The sequence below is a fragment of the Lepisma saccharinum genome, chromosome 10 (assembly GCF_977018435.1).
Source record: "Lepisma saccharinum chromosome 10, izLepSacc3.1, whole genome shotgun sequence".
Lineage (NCBI taxonomy): Eukaryota > Metazoa > Arthropoda > Insecta > Zygentoma > Lepismatidae > Lepisma > Lepisma saccharinum.
Window position 1 is genome coordinate 74,467,494 of NC_139238.1, and position 15,860 is coordinate 74,483,353.

The following is a 15,860-nucleotide window of genomic DNA, read 5'->3' on the forward strand; positions in this document are numbered from 1 at the left end:
TCCACGCCTGAACAGTGGCGCAACCACAGGTGGCGGGGGGGGGGGGCAAACATTTACGGTCAAGGCCACCTGCAAGGGGTCACAGAGGAGCAATTACCCCCTTCGATTTCAAATTATATGCAAATAAAAATATATTTCGTAAAATTTTCTCGCTCGCAATTCCTCTTTTCTCAGTCTCGTCAAGTTCATAGCCGTAGCTAGGGGGGAAGGGGGGGTCGGTGGGAGTCGGCTCTGGACTCCCAACGATCTAAATGAAAAAAAATTGTAAAAGAGAAAATGCCATGGCGTCCAGTGAAATTATTTGCGCCATATTAAATCAATATTGTTTTCAATTGAAAAAATTTGATCTAAAAATGTATTTCAATATGTGTTGTATATATGTATATTGAATAAACTTTCAATATGTACACAATTTAGTGTTAGCATGTTACATATGTATTTTCTTATTTTATGTCGCCCCATGTTGCATATGTGTAAAACATGTGTTGTATGTACATGAAAGATTCATGTTAGTATATGTACAAAAAAATTCTTCAGAATGCATTTATCATTCATTTTCTGACAATCAAAAATACAGTTTGTTTGCTTGTTTTCCATTATTAGCTAATGTGAAATTGACGGCGTTGAAAAAAATATTTCAAATAGTTTGTTCCAAAGAAATGCTTTAGAACCAACTTCTACCTCCTTTGTGAGTAATTTATGAGGATAATAACGTCTTTGATACTACCACTAGTCATAATAATAATGCCATTATTAAGCTGTTGTTGTTATTATTACTATTCGTACGTTTATCCTGGTACTTGTCCCCCCCCCCCCGACAAAAAAAATCGCGATTACGCCTCTGCGCCTGAGGAAATCAGCTAATTTGGGGTTAAAGACGTCGTGAAGCAAAGTTTGAAAATAATTTTCGTGCCAAAGGAGTTTTCTTAAAGGTTGATGGATTGAGAGCTGAAAAGGTGGAAATCAAGGGTGCAAGGTCTGGGGGGGGGGGGGGGGGTAAGGAGGATGTTGAATAACCTCCCAACCAAGCTCCTGGATAGCAGCTTTTACCATGGTAGCGGAGTGTGAGCGTGCATTATCGTGTCGCACCAGCACTCGATGCAGTCTTCCAGGCCTACTCTATGATTTGCGTTGTTTTCACTTAGCGTACGGTGCCCTGAACCTTGCCCATGAAATGCAAATGTCGCACGATGGTTGAATGGTTACAGTTCATCACATTTCCTAATTCTCGGGTCGACTGACGTGGATCATCGTGGATTAAAGCGTTTAAACGGTCTTCAGTAATGCCCGAATCTTCCTGAGCGTGGAGAATCATGAAAGTCAAAATTGCCCTTTTCAAAATGACAAAACTATTTTCTTGCCCTGCTTTCTCGGTTGGCATTCTCCCCGGACAAATGTTTCGAGCCACCTCTGCTGCCTTTGCTACTATGTTAAACTCAGACAGAAGAATATGTCGGAAGTCTTCGTTTTTTCCAGCTTGACTTCTTGTTCCTTTGCCCAGAAATAACTTGTCTTCCTTCAAATCTGCAAAATTCAATGCGTATTCACAAGCACAACAGTGGCACTCCAATTGATGAACGTTAAATGATAAGCAAAATTCTAACACCTCAGTGTTGCCATACCAAACACAAACGCTACGAACATATTCATCAACCCAATATTTCTCATGTATCCTGTATGTTCTTAAGAACTGTATTTTTACTTATGCTAGTGTTCATGGGCGTCCGGAAGGGGGGCGTGAACCCCCCCTGGAAAATGAAAGTCAACCAAAAATTATGTATTTCACACATATCATTTCATTTTAGCCACAATAATATGTGTTAATTATTGCATGAACACCATAAATTCAAATTTAAGCAATGTCTTTTTAGGGAACAACACTATTTTTGGAGAAAATGTGCCTTGTTTGCCACCCTGGAAAAAGTACCTTCCTTGCCCCTCCCTGGAAAAAATCCTACGGACGTCCATACTAGTGTTGCTAATAGCTGTTGAGCGTCTTGTTTCTTAAAGCTATCACTGCGTAAAAAGAAAGGAATGAACATGGAGATGGACGATTTGCTTGGTAATACTTATGGAACCCACTGTACATAACTGCATTGTGTTCAATATCCTGAGATATGAATAAATCAAATTTTATAGATTATTGACTGGCACATTTCATTATCAATGTCAAGGAAAGAACGAAAGAACTGTTTCTATTTTAATAGTTCCTTTTATTATACAGTAAACCCTCGTTATCACAAACTCGCTTAAGACTAACACTCGGTTAACATGAACAAAATGTTGGTCCCGGCAGGGATGTATTATATCTTATAGAAAGTTTTATCGGTTATCGCGAATTTCGGTTACCACGAATTACGAACTGTTTTTTTAGTCCGTTGCGTCATTAGATCTCATTTAACACGAACTTTCAAAGTTTATCACAATTTTTTTCTGTTGTTTCTGCTAGGTATGTAAGAAATCGCTCAACAATCTCTATCATCTTGTCAACAATCAACTTACGTATACAGTATTGTAACCAACAGATTCAGATCAACAATGTGTTCAAATGTGTTTTTCTATTCTTTAAAACGTTGGGCGCCAAAAAGTTTACACCTGTTACGTTCCCCGGAATATACTCAAAGGATCAACTTACGTTTATTCCTCAACGGCGAGCCTGAGACTTATCAGGCTACTATGAAGCCCTCAGGTAGTGGGAAATCAGATAAGAATATGTTAATGTTAATATATTACACTAGAACTCACAATTAAACTTCTTATTACAAACAAAAGTGTATTTAGATCATAATACTTCTTCACTACACAAATTAAAACATTCACATTTCCAAAAATCACTTGCATTATTCCAGCAACATCCATAATATCAGCCCTGGCCCATATCCATGGTAACGGTTGAAGTTTTTGCGTGCGATGACGTGTAACTGGCCAAGTGAATGCATCACTTCAATGTAAATGCACGTGAAATGACAGAACGACAGTGTTGCAGTATGCAGATATTAAACACCAGAACAATAACAATGTCTAGATGAGGATGTGCACTACAGGCTGTGGAAAAGGAGATACGATAGCCACTAACGCCGTCAAACGGTTGGGCGGGAACTTGACGTCACATACCATGAAGAAGTAATAGGATCTGAGCTGATTATGTCCTTTGCGATTAGTCCACTCAGAATTAGTCCACTTCATCAAATGATTTACTAAATCTAATCAATTTACATTCTCGAGTTCGTTATTCTTTTTGGTTTAGGTTCAACATCTTCTCCGAAGAGAAAATTATGCTCATCTCTTTGTTTTCCTTGACCCTGTACATCCAGGGTCAAGGAAGTCAGTAATAAGGTGTGTTATATACAGTGTACGTACAACTATATATTGAATTATATCTTCTCCAAATATGATGTATAAAGAAACAAACTGCCGGAGAACTAAGTGAGGTAGGTGAGTGCACAATTTTATATTACTATTATAGTGGAACCACAAGCAAAGAATATTTCATATGATTGTTAAGAACCACTGCTGCGAGGCTTCATATCGCAAATTATTCACGCTATCTATTGTCACGATTAATACTACTGTTCATTTTCATTAATTTCTACATAATTCCCACATAGGTATTAGGATGAGTTTAAATAAATATACCTTGTATCATCTTAAACTTAACTTCTGACATGCAAATGAATGATACTATCATTGCTTCAAATGTTCAAGTTATGAAATATGAAATTTATTGCTTATTTGCACGGCATAAATATATGATTAGCGGATGAGAATGTGAATATATTTTACATTTTATAACAATTAACAGTTTCTCAGAAACATAAGTGGAATGCAAGTATCATCATTTGTTAAAATAAAAACAAACAAACATGGCACATTGAATTTGTCTTTGCTGTGAAATGTATTTAATCAAATCATCGTTCATCCTCATCGTCGAGCGTAAACTAAAGAAGGGATAACCCTCCACATAGTACACCCAATTCTCAACCTCACTTCCATGTAGTACACCCTGAACTGCATTTTGCAGACTAACGAGGCTCTGGTGTCTGGACCTACGGCCAGTATAATCCTCGTAGGACTGTGTGTGTGCTGTCCTGTGTGTTGTCCTTATGTGATGCACACAAAATTTTAGAATCACTCACTCACTCTAAACTAAAGAAATACCACAACGTAAAATAACATAACAACACAACTTCAGCAAATGACTTCCATACTTTTCTTGATCCCGAGCAGTCGGGATTAATTCTTGACGTTTTCTACATTGCAATTGTCTGGAACTTATCGGAAATTGTTAGTTTTCATTCCAGAAATGCAAAGACAATCAATCACTTAAGGTGAAAATGACGTGTAGAATTTGAGATTTCCAGAGCCTTGGGAAATTTCTGAATTTTCCCGTCCTGAAAATTTCCCGACTAGTCGAGAAATTGCAAATATTTCCCGTCCCGAATGTCGGGATTTTAAAAAATTCCCGTTCCGATCAATAATATTCGGTCCCGCTACCTATCGATATTTATTTTCGATTTGTCTGAAGCCACAAAATGTAAATGGGTGGAATTGCTCATTTGTGTACTCGATTTCGTGTGTTCAGTTTCTGGTATGGTTTTCCTATCTGCATAGTGCAACACTAGCGCATAGATTTGGAATTCATTTCATGGATAAATTCACCTCTTACCGTCGTTTCGTCATTACGAGTAAACAACGGATTGGCCCAACCTATACTTCTAATAACCTTGCATAATATCTCTCACCTATCCACTCACAATCAAATGTTTTTAAGGTTAGTTCATAACCATAAAAGACTACCCAATTGAACAAAACAAATTACGTCATAATAGACAATTAACATTTTTAAACATATTAAACACCTAAAAGGATACAATAAGTGGGTGCGTATCATGGCATCCTCCCACAAACAAAAAGAAAATTAACAAAATGAAAATGGAGTAAATTTTCTATTAACGCACATCATCCATTGTGGGGTTGTTATGGTTCAGATATGTCAGGGAAATCTCTGTGCAGATATATTCAAGAGTCAAATGGGGCCTCCCCCATGGCGCAGTGGTAGCGTTATTGCCTTGTAATCAAGGGGTCCCGGGTTCGATACCCGGTGGAGGCACAAGTGGTTCGGATTCCACTTTAAAACTGTAGGTCCAGTCCCGATTAGCCTTACTGCGCATAAAGTGGACTTAAAACACCAAATCAAACCAATCAAGAGTCAAATGTAACAATAATAAACGATGGCACTCCAACATATATCTCGAGACCAAATGAAAATCCTAGTGCCCCTGACATAACACTCGTGACAGAGAATATAGTTGCAGATATTAACTGGAGAGTTCTGCAAAATCCATATAATAGTAATCATCTTCCAATTTTGATATCATTTGATTCAAATATAGATACAACACTTATATCTAGTAATCTTCCGGAAAGACCAACACGTCCATACTATTCTAAAAATATTAACTGGAACGAATTTTCAAGACAAATCAATCTCTCTACTGAAAATTACCAACAACAAAATTTAGGGAAAGATTACGAAAACTATACATCACTAATTAAAGAGAATTTGAAGAGATCTACAATTCCCCGTCAACGTGACTCGAAAAGAAAGATTGCTCCGTGGTGGACGACAAACTGCCAGAAATTGATAAACGCTAGACAAAATGCATTCATCAAATATAAAGAAAACCCAACAATGAACCATTTCTTGGAGTACAAAGTACAAAGTACAAAGTACAAAGTTTTGTTCCTCATTAACAAATGAATCATCCTTAACCACAACTTGGAAAGTTATTAACAGAATGTCTAATGCCAATAATATTAGTAGATATCATGGAGGCGACATAAGCAGTCAATGGATAACAGAATTTCATCAAACCCTAACACCAGACTCCAGCGACTGTGATTTTAATGCCATATTAAATTCAATGAATGAATTCACACCATCAACATTGGAATGTCCATATATCAGTGTAGAATTAAGAAAAGTTATAAGTGAAAGGAAACCTTCGTCGTCACCAGGAATGGATGGCATATCATATGAATGTATACAAAACTTACCGCAACTGGGGATAGATAAATTATTAGAACTTTATAACGTGATATGGATTAGTGGACAAGTTCCCCTTCAATGGAAGGAAATTGTTATAATTCCAATCCTTAAACCAGGAAAAACACCAGGATGTTCTAAAAATTATCGGCCAATAGCACTAGCGTCATGCTTATCAAAAATTTATGAACATCTTAAACTTAATAGAATTACTTGGTGGATTGAATATAACAATATATTACCAAAATATCAAATGGGATTCAGAAGAGGAATGGGGACAATAGATGTATTGACTACACTTATTTTAGACATATGGTTGTCAATTGTTCGTCGCGAATTTTGTATAGTTGTCTTTCTGATCTTTCTAGTGCATACGATGCAGTCCTTATAGATTTGCTTGTTAAAAAACTAAAAAATCTCAATCTTGCTAAGCAATTTATTAAAAGTATAGTTGGATTATTACTACAGAGAAAAATTTATGTTCCTTACGGTCATCAACTTTCAAATGCTCGCACAACTAGTCCAGGACTTCCGCAAGGTGCGGTGTTAAGTCCAACATTATTTAATTTGTATACTTATGATTTTGGTAAACAAGTATTGAAGTATGCTAGATTATTGCAATATGCAGATGATATTGTTATATACAAAAGCAGCAAGAATCTATCTGATGGTATAGAGAAAACACAACTGGCTTTAAACGAATTATGCACATGGTGTGGTAACAATGGCATAAACATTAACGTAGAAAAATCATCTGTAGTTGTGTTCCATAGAAAAAGATTACAAACTCCAGTTGTGTTAGACATTAATGGATCACATATAAAACAAACTAGGACACACAAATTTCTTGGTATTATGTTGGATGATAAATTGAAATGGAAAGCACAAGTAGAACACATGGAAGAAAAGGCGCTTAAGGCGTTCAACATTATAAAATGTCTCACAGTCAAGAAAAAGTGGGGAGCAGATCCTAGACTACTCCACATTGTTCACAAGCAAATGCTAAACTCAAGATTAGAATATGGCTCTTTCTTGATTAACAATAATCTAAATTGGGCATTTGGGAAAATATCTTCAATACAATATCATAGTGTATGTAGAATCTTTGGTCTATGGAAAGGAACACAGAAACAGGCTACGTTTGTTGAAGTAGGAGAACCACCATTTCATCTACGGACGCAATATCTTTCGAGAAAATTCTTAATGAAAAAGATGTCTTCCATATCCAGTCCGATAATACCAAAATTATCACTTTTACAAGCCTTAATGTCATCAAACCGTACAGCTAAATATAAATTAAATCTTCCAATCTTATTCACAGCATACAAGTCGATTAAGGATTTCATCCCGAAAGTTATTAGATTTTCAACGTCTCCGTGCTTTACGACAGACTATTTTAAATTAGCAACAATACTTCCCGTTCACTTTCCTCCATATCCAGATAAAGATACACGAACGTCAATGCCAAGTATGGTGAATAACATATTCATGGAATATGTACACTCTGTAGTGCATGAAGATTTTTACATAGTATATACAGACGCATCAAAGTTCGCAACTGGTAACACTGGAGCTGCAATATATTGCAATAATCTAATGGAATACAAAATCTACCCATTACCAGCAGAATTTTCAATATTCACGGCGGAAGCGTTTGCTATTCGTCAAGCATTGTTATATATACAGGAGGAAAACCTCAAGAGGGTAGTGATCGCCACTGATTCAGCGTCAGTCTTACACTCCCTGGGATCGATAACAGCTGATTACTATGTAGACTGGTACATTGTTAACATAAACATTTTATATCACAAACTAACCAACTCAGGATACAGTATTTCTTTTGTGTGGACTCCTGGGCATACATCCATAGAAGGGAACCACATAGCAGACACATTAGCCAAGTACGCAGCTGAAGAATCAAGTCACCGATCGCTTCGGATCAAATTTTCTGCAAAAGCGCTAGAGTCGCATGCTAAAACAGAATTGTTTAAAAGTTGGCAGAAACAATGGACAATTACAGGGAAGACTAATGGGAAAAAATATTATTCAATTCAACCACTTATACCTAAAGAACCTTGGTATCAAGACATTAACCTTACAAGAAACTCTTTAACAAGTCTTCTTAGATGTCGGTTAAATTACACCCTAGCCCCTAAAGACCTGTATACTAGGAAGATTGTTCAATCCCCAATCTGTCAGTGTGGTGCAACTGAAGGAACACCTGATCACATTATATTTGAATGTCGCCTTAATGTAACTACGCGTGATTATTTCTTAAGAGATCTAAAAGAAGCAGGATATAATGGCGCATACGCCTTGTCAGCACTTTTGAAGAACCCAACGAAGAAAATAATATATGTACTTAAAAACTATATTGTGAGAGAAAATATTATATTATAAAATTATGAAATGGTAAAATTATGAAATTATAAAATTATGAAATTGTAAAATTATGAAATTGTAAAATTATAAAATGTAAAACAAATGTAACTGGTGCATAGCAGCAAAGCTACAACCAAATATACATTTATAAAAAAAAAAAACTAAAAAAAAACATAGCCAGTACGAGTAACATCAAGATTAAAACTTGGGTGCAATTGCTCAACAATCGCGATCATCGCGTTAACAGTATTTAACCAACAAATTCAGTTGTGTGTTCAGATGTGTTTTTCTATTCTTTAAAACGTAGCCAGTATGAGTAACATCAAGTTGCAAGCAGTAAGACGGGAGTCGTGACCAAGAGGAAGCAGACAGGCATAGATCTGTAAACAAGACTGAAAATCCTAGAGCAAGTAGACCGTGGTGCATTGAACAAAACGACAAATGCTGAACAGTAGGGAATTGCCAAATCTACATTATCTACAATACTTAAATACATAATACGTATTGTAAATGGTTAATGTGTAGAAAGAACTGTATTGCAATTTGAGTCTCCGGTAAGCACGATTTTTTTTAAGACGACCTCTTGATTTTTCGGTCCCTTGGTATTCGTGTTAAAGAGGGTTTACTGTAGTAGGCTATTTTCAACGATGAGGATGAATAATGAATGTAACAGATGACGGGACGGACTCAATGAAATATCAACGCCTACTATGATTGCAACCTAAGACTACTGGGTTCGTTTGGTTGTCCTTTGCAGTGATGTGCGTCTACGCGTAAACAACGATTGTCTACATTCTACGTTTAGACAATGTAAACTATGTAATCTACGTTGATGACGTAATTAATGTAGACAACATGGCGCTCGACTTTCTTCGTGCAAGGCACGCCATCGTGCTAGAACCAGCAACCAGCTATGCACGTTAAACTTGAATGTTTAATGCATACAAACCTTTAGCAAGCGCGCAGTGGAAATTTCCGCCTTATAGGTCTACTTATTTTGCTATGGGGCAGCTATGCTATTAGAAAGTACAGATAAAACACCTTTTCCAAAATATGCGAGTTTATTCATTTTCACATAATGTGCAAGCACCATTAGTCTACATAAAGAAAGATCGTCGGTGTTAAACTCGCTGAACTAAACATTTTCATGTCGTATCACTTGTGCCAGTTGGATGGATATTAATTTAACTAAATAATTAATAATGATGAACTAAATCTATTCCTTTACAGTCAAGTCAATTCTCCACGTAGTTTAACGGACGAGAAAGATGAACAAATATAATTTGGGTGTGTGAGTGCCAATTCGAAACTTAAAAGTACTTATCCTTCTCCTCCCATGTCGTGGTTTCTCGGACCCCTTCTTAAGGTGTCTGTCTAGAGGAAAAACTACTTCCTCTCCCTGGGCCAGAATCCAAAATGCACTGCCTGAAGGGCTGCGACTTCGCACCAAGGTTTGCTTGTTACGTCATTGCGTAACCGATGCTATTGCCCTCTGGTGGCAAAATTAAGAAGATTCCATCCATCTGGCACACAAATAAACAAAATGACGGCTCCGCGCGCACTACGGTCCATACAGCACCTGGAAATAGAAAACGTGGAGTATGCCACGATCAAGAAATAAGTATTCTAAGTATTTGAGGACTAAAAGTGGTAAACGTTGTAAGTGTCAAAAGCGAAAGTGTTGGGAAATCGCACATCAGCCCGTAAGAACGTGCACACTATAGTGCAGGAGGCCTTAGAAAGATCGCCTCGCGGGCTTACAGCAGACGACAATATGGGGGGGTGTCTACGAGGACCAATCAGGTCCGCGAATGAGCGAGCCCGATTGCCACAGCTAGCTCGCTGCACCCTTCTGGAAGGGTGAGTGACCTCTGCCTCTTGCTACCTCGGCCTGTTTGTTCAGCTGAGGAGCAGACGACACGAGAGTATCGGCAATAGTGTGCGAGCGACGTCTGCTGTTAGCCCGCGAGACGCTCTTTCTAAGGCCTCCTACACTATAGTGACCTCTTTACACGTCCTTTGAACTACTTAGAGGGCTACCTGCCACATTTCACGTTTACCACATTATAAAGCATAGCACATTTCACAGTTTAAAGTGGAAAACGGTGTTTGAATTATTGTGGCACTTACAGCGTCTTCATTTATATACGTTCAAATACAATGTCATAGAATTGCAGAACTAACTTGTCGTGACACAGCTAAAAAAAATGCAATGTCCGTAGAATGGACAAGCTTTTGTTTACTTCTAGTTTCATCATTTCACACATGCGTAAAAAGACCATCCTTAAAGACACATGGACTTTCCTATGCAGCAACTAGGCAAAAAAATGCTATATTTCTTAGCTTTCCTTTTCGTCAGTGTAAAAAAATAGCCAGTTTTCACCTACGACTGTCATTTGATGCTCGTACGGTAGTCTCCTTCTCACTCGTTGTTGAAAATTTGATAACTTTGATCACGTCGGATGGGTCTAAGTTGGTTATAGGCAGGGACGTATCCAGAAAGAAAATTTGGGGGGTCCAGCCAGGCGTGTCTCCCTCCATAATAATACGATGATAGTTATCTCGTTTATTATCATTATTGCCTTTTGTTATTCTTCAAATCGTAATTTCAGAATTGAATGTCTGTTGACACTTTTCAGAAGCAGTATGAAATATTTCACTGAACTCTTCATTCGAAGTCTCTGAAGCAGTTCTGTGACGTCTCTTGGCTAAGAAAGAGTAGAGGTTAAATTGTGATGAGGGCTCTGAATACTTTGACAACTGTACAGTGCCTTTTAACAGATAAATAGTACAATTAAGAAAGGCCCCTTTTTCAACATCGGCTAGAAGATCATTTGTTTGTGAAGGTTGAAGACATTTAACAAAAACATAAAAGTGAATCATGTTATTCTAGAAATCGAGTTTCACACATTGACAATAGTTTCTTTAATGTCTGGTACATAATGTATTTCTAATTAGTGATTTATTTATTTGGTGTTTTAAGTCCACTTTATACACAGTAAGGCTAATCGGCACTGGACCTACAGTTTAAAGTGGGATCCGAACCACTTGTGCCTCCACCGGGTATCGAACCCGGGACCCCTTGATTACAAGGCGACAACGCTACCACTGCACCATCGGGAAGGCCGTATTTCTTATTAATATTTCACATATGAATATACAGGGTGATTCAGACTTCCTATTATACACTTCTATGGGTTGTAGCATCAGGTGACTGAAGACGTCGCCTTGCGTCAATGTGGGTTGCCTACCGTGAAGCGGGAGATGTGAAATTATGTGATCTTGTCATCTGTGTAGTACCAAAAGGGTACGTTTTCGGACATGGGTTCCTTATCAAAACTTGATCTACTAAGTCCCTTCTACAACCCCTAGAAGTGTGGAATAGGAATTCTTAATCAGCCTGTATTATTTAAAAAACACACAACTTCACTTACTGTACCAAAACAGTTTCTCACTGAAGACAGATTATCAGCTCATATACTGTATCACTACTAAGTGTAAAAAAAAAACCCTTTTAGTGGATATTATTTTCAGAATCCACAATAAATTAACGAATTTGGGCGGGGCCGGATCCCCTGGACCCACCCCTTGATACGCCGTTGGTTATAGGCACAATTATGACGTGCTTCAAGAAAAGAAATACTTTACCTTTCAAAGAGTACTGGGATTTCTTTCTTCCCTGTTGTTTGCATTGCCTACAGTAGACTATGTAAATTATAAATCTATGTAATCTTCGTGTAGATTACGCGTAGACAACCCATGTAGACGTAAACTTATAGTTTACGGCACATCACTGCCTTTAAGCCAACTACTACACCCAGTGGCCGATTTGGAAATAAATTACTGTCTGTATGGTCGTATCGGGCACGTATCCAGGAATTCCTTTCGGGGGTGCTGAACACCATCATAATTGTAAGTTGAGGCCAGTGGTGGCGATTGGGTTCCAAATAGGGTGGGTGCAACGTCTCCCGGTTGTACACCAGTCGTCACAAAATTAGTCCGCTGCTACTTTTATCGGGAACATGAGACTCTTTTATCACTCATCAGGGCTTGCTGGGTAGAAAGAAAACACAACATGGTTTTCGAAGTTAACCGCAGTTTTATGATCACTTATATTTCATAATCACATAGATTTCCTATCGTATGTGGACCTACAAGCAATGTACTGATTTACTTACGTTTCGTTGCTTTCTGAAGCGACGTAAAGAATAATTCTATAACATAATAATCACAATCACTAAACACAAATGCATATAGATTTAACGTTGGACCAGACAAACGTAAATACACGAAAGTTTCTGTACTCAATTATTATTTCCGAGTATAGCTAGAATGAGACGAAAATGATTACCAATTACACTATTCGGGTATTCCATTAACCGTTACCACGTTTTTGTTGATTTCTCACCTTCACCTGTTTTCTAACTGAGTCTGTCGTCAGGAGAAAACATTCAGGCGGGTTCACTTCCTCTGCTGAGATGAGAGTGACGTCTACACGAACAGATTATGACGTATTTCTAAACATATACACAAGTTCTAACCACAACTGTATCAATCTAACTATAGTTATCTGTGACAGCTTGCACATTATTTGAAGTAACAAACATTTTAAAAATATTAACTTCTTACAAATATAAAACCTTAAACGCTCAGGTTCGTTACAAGGGGGGTGCAAGGAAATTTTCCTTTCTCTTGGTAGACAAGGCCTAGGATTAAGAGGCCAAGTGTGGAGGCAAAAATAATGGAGAGCAACTATCCCCTAAATCGTTATTTCTGAGTATAGCTAAATCGTTGCCACTGTTTAAGGCTGCCATTTTAATCAGAACGTGAAATCGGAACGTTTTTACCACTCGACTCCCCTGTTTCCATGCATTAACAATGTGTACCGGAACCATCTGAGTATGCGTGTTTGTCCATTTCTTCTCATCAGGCATGCAAATATCTGTGGTGTCTTTGAGTGTCTTTACGAAGCTGTTACACATGCACGGAACGGACAACCCACTTGACAACGCGAGATTCAAACTGTGGGCTGCGAACTGGACGCAGAAAGTTCTCGAATATTTCTCTCTGATTCGAGCCTGAACGCCACTAATGTGTCTTCTCCTTCCATGTTTGCAGCTCCTATAAAAGCCGAAACCAACCAAGTTGTAAGCACCCGCAAGTGTTCAAACTTTTCTGTCACAGCTTCCGCAGTCTCTTCATATATCGGATCGGCATGAAACGAAAGAAGTCTTCTCGAATACAGGTGGATCGCGAAACAATTAATGCACAGTGAAAAAAAACCTTCCGTTCCCCACACATCTAATGTTTCGTCTTCCAATATTATCAAATGCTTACTCATTTATCTCCAGTGACGTACCCAAGGGAGAGTTAGTTGAGTCGTAACCCAATTTGACCAAGTAGTCAGTCCTTAAAAAAGAATGTCAAAGACAGGAAAAGATGGCAAAATTAAGACTGAACACCAAAAATAGTATTCATAACCCCTCTCCCTTCAGAAAATCCTGGGCACGCCACTCTTTATCTCGGACACATTTTTTTAAAATCAACTCACCAGAAGTTTTTATCATTTCCTATTGGAGACTGAAGTAAGGTTGAAAATTTTCATAAAGCCCTAATTTTCCATCCTTGTGACATGGATCTTCAATACTTAGGAACATTTCAGACTGAAGGGACACGCGATACCTGTCGTTTGGAACGGTAGCTCGTGTTGACTACAGAAGTAAAATGTCATCTCAACCGGTAGGAGTGCTCCTCAGTTTTCTGCTTTCTCCTTTATGTTCTGTGCTTGTTCGTTATACAGACAACATCTTACGATTTGACATTCACAGGACATGTACTATGTAGCAGTAGCGGCTTCTGCCTATTGATGGTGGAGAAACCTGCGATCAGTGATATGAACTCGCGTAGACCAGGCCGCGATCGGGGTTGAACACAATGGGTGCGTTCCGAAAGTCTTAACGAAACGAACGCATTCAACGAAAATAACTGGGCTCGTGAATCTGGTGAAACCAGTTATTTTACGGACTTATGGGACACTCTAGGCGAAAGCTCAGGCGCAGCGTTTTGTTTAGAGAAAGTTTCCGCATGGCGTCAGCGGAAGGAATGTTCTTATGGCAAAAATAAACTCTATTATGGCCACTGTTACTCATTTTAATCACATTCTAAGAACGGTCAAGGCATACTTATCTTGTGCATGTTGCTTCATATCGCTATCTGTTAAAATTATAATACATTTTCCGAACTAGTGCAGTTTGAATCCATCAGCACGCGCTTTGTCTGCAAGGAGCAGACGATTTTCACGGAACAAACCAGCATCCTGGCCCGTGCGTTTGGTGAATCTCGTTCTTGCACGAAACGCACGGAATGCGACTTTTGGGACAGCATAATGAAACTCACGAAACGCACGGAAGCACTTATGGAACGGTCAGTTACCATAACTCGTTTAACGCGTTAAACTCGTGCGACTTTCGGAACGGGCCCAATGGTAGTTTCGCTCGCTATGACGACGTTGCAGCAGTCGCGTGGAGGACGCTGATTGGGTGTTTTAACTTGAGCGCCGTGTGAGGGGACGTTGCAGAAGGCTGGGAACGCAGCGATCTGTGTGCGAGCAAATGTAGTGTTGCAAACCCATTCCATTGGAGATCGTGTGACGGAGTCGATGCAACCCATACATCATCGCAAATTGAGTGATTTTTTTTTGTTTTTGTTTTTTATGAAAGGGAAATTTCGATGGTATATTGTCCCGAGCATAACAGGGGAAGAAAAGGAGGAGGCAGGGGGGCAACTGAAACCAAAACGGGTGTTTTAAGCATGCCTTTGCACTGTGACGCAGTAGCCGAATTATCAACCCGTGGGAAGGGAGCGTGCATCAAATAGTCAGCCGTTTTGGATTGTGTGGCTGTTACTGCGTTACAAAATTATTTAACGCTGTCAAATGGTCGTTCCTGTTTCAGCGCAAAGTGTTTGATTGTGATGAATAGGGAAACTGTACATAGCGAAAGCAGACTTAATATTTAACGTTATTGAATTTTTGGCCAGTAATATATGGATACGACGGAAAAGAAGGAAAATTCTGAAATTCGATTACGAAGCAGGGCAGTGTGAACTTAGTGAGTACTGTTATTTGCTTTAACATTTATTATTATCTTGATTTCGCTTGATTTGCTTGGTTTGATCAGGCTGTCATTAGAAATAAACAACAGCTAGATAGATTACAATTAATTTCCTCTATGTGGTAGTTGGATCGGCTTCTTTGGTATACGCCAATGTTATTATTCTCCTTATTCATTAATATCAACAGAGGCGGGGAGAAAGTTTTTACGAAATATTTTGCAAATCGACAATAGTATTCATATTGTAGATCGGTATTTCTATGTTTTGAGTGATTTTGTCAGGTTATCGAATGCTGATTTACATACTACACAATAACATC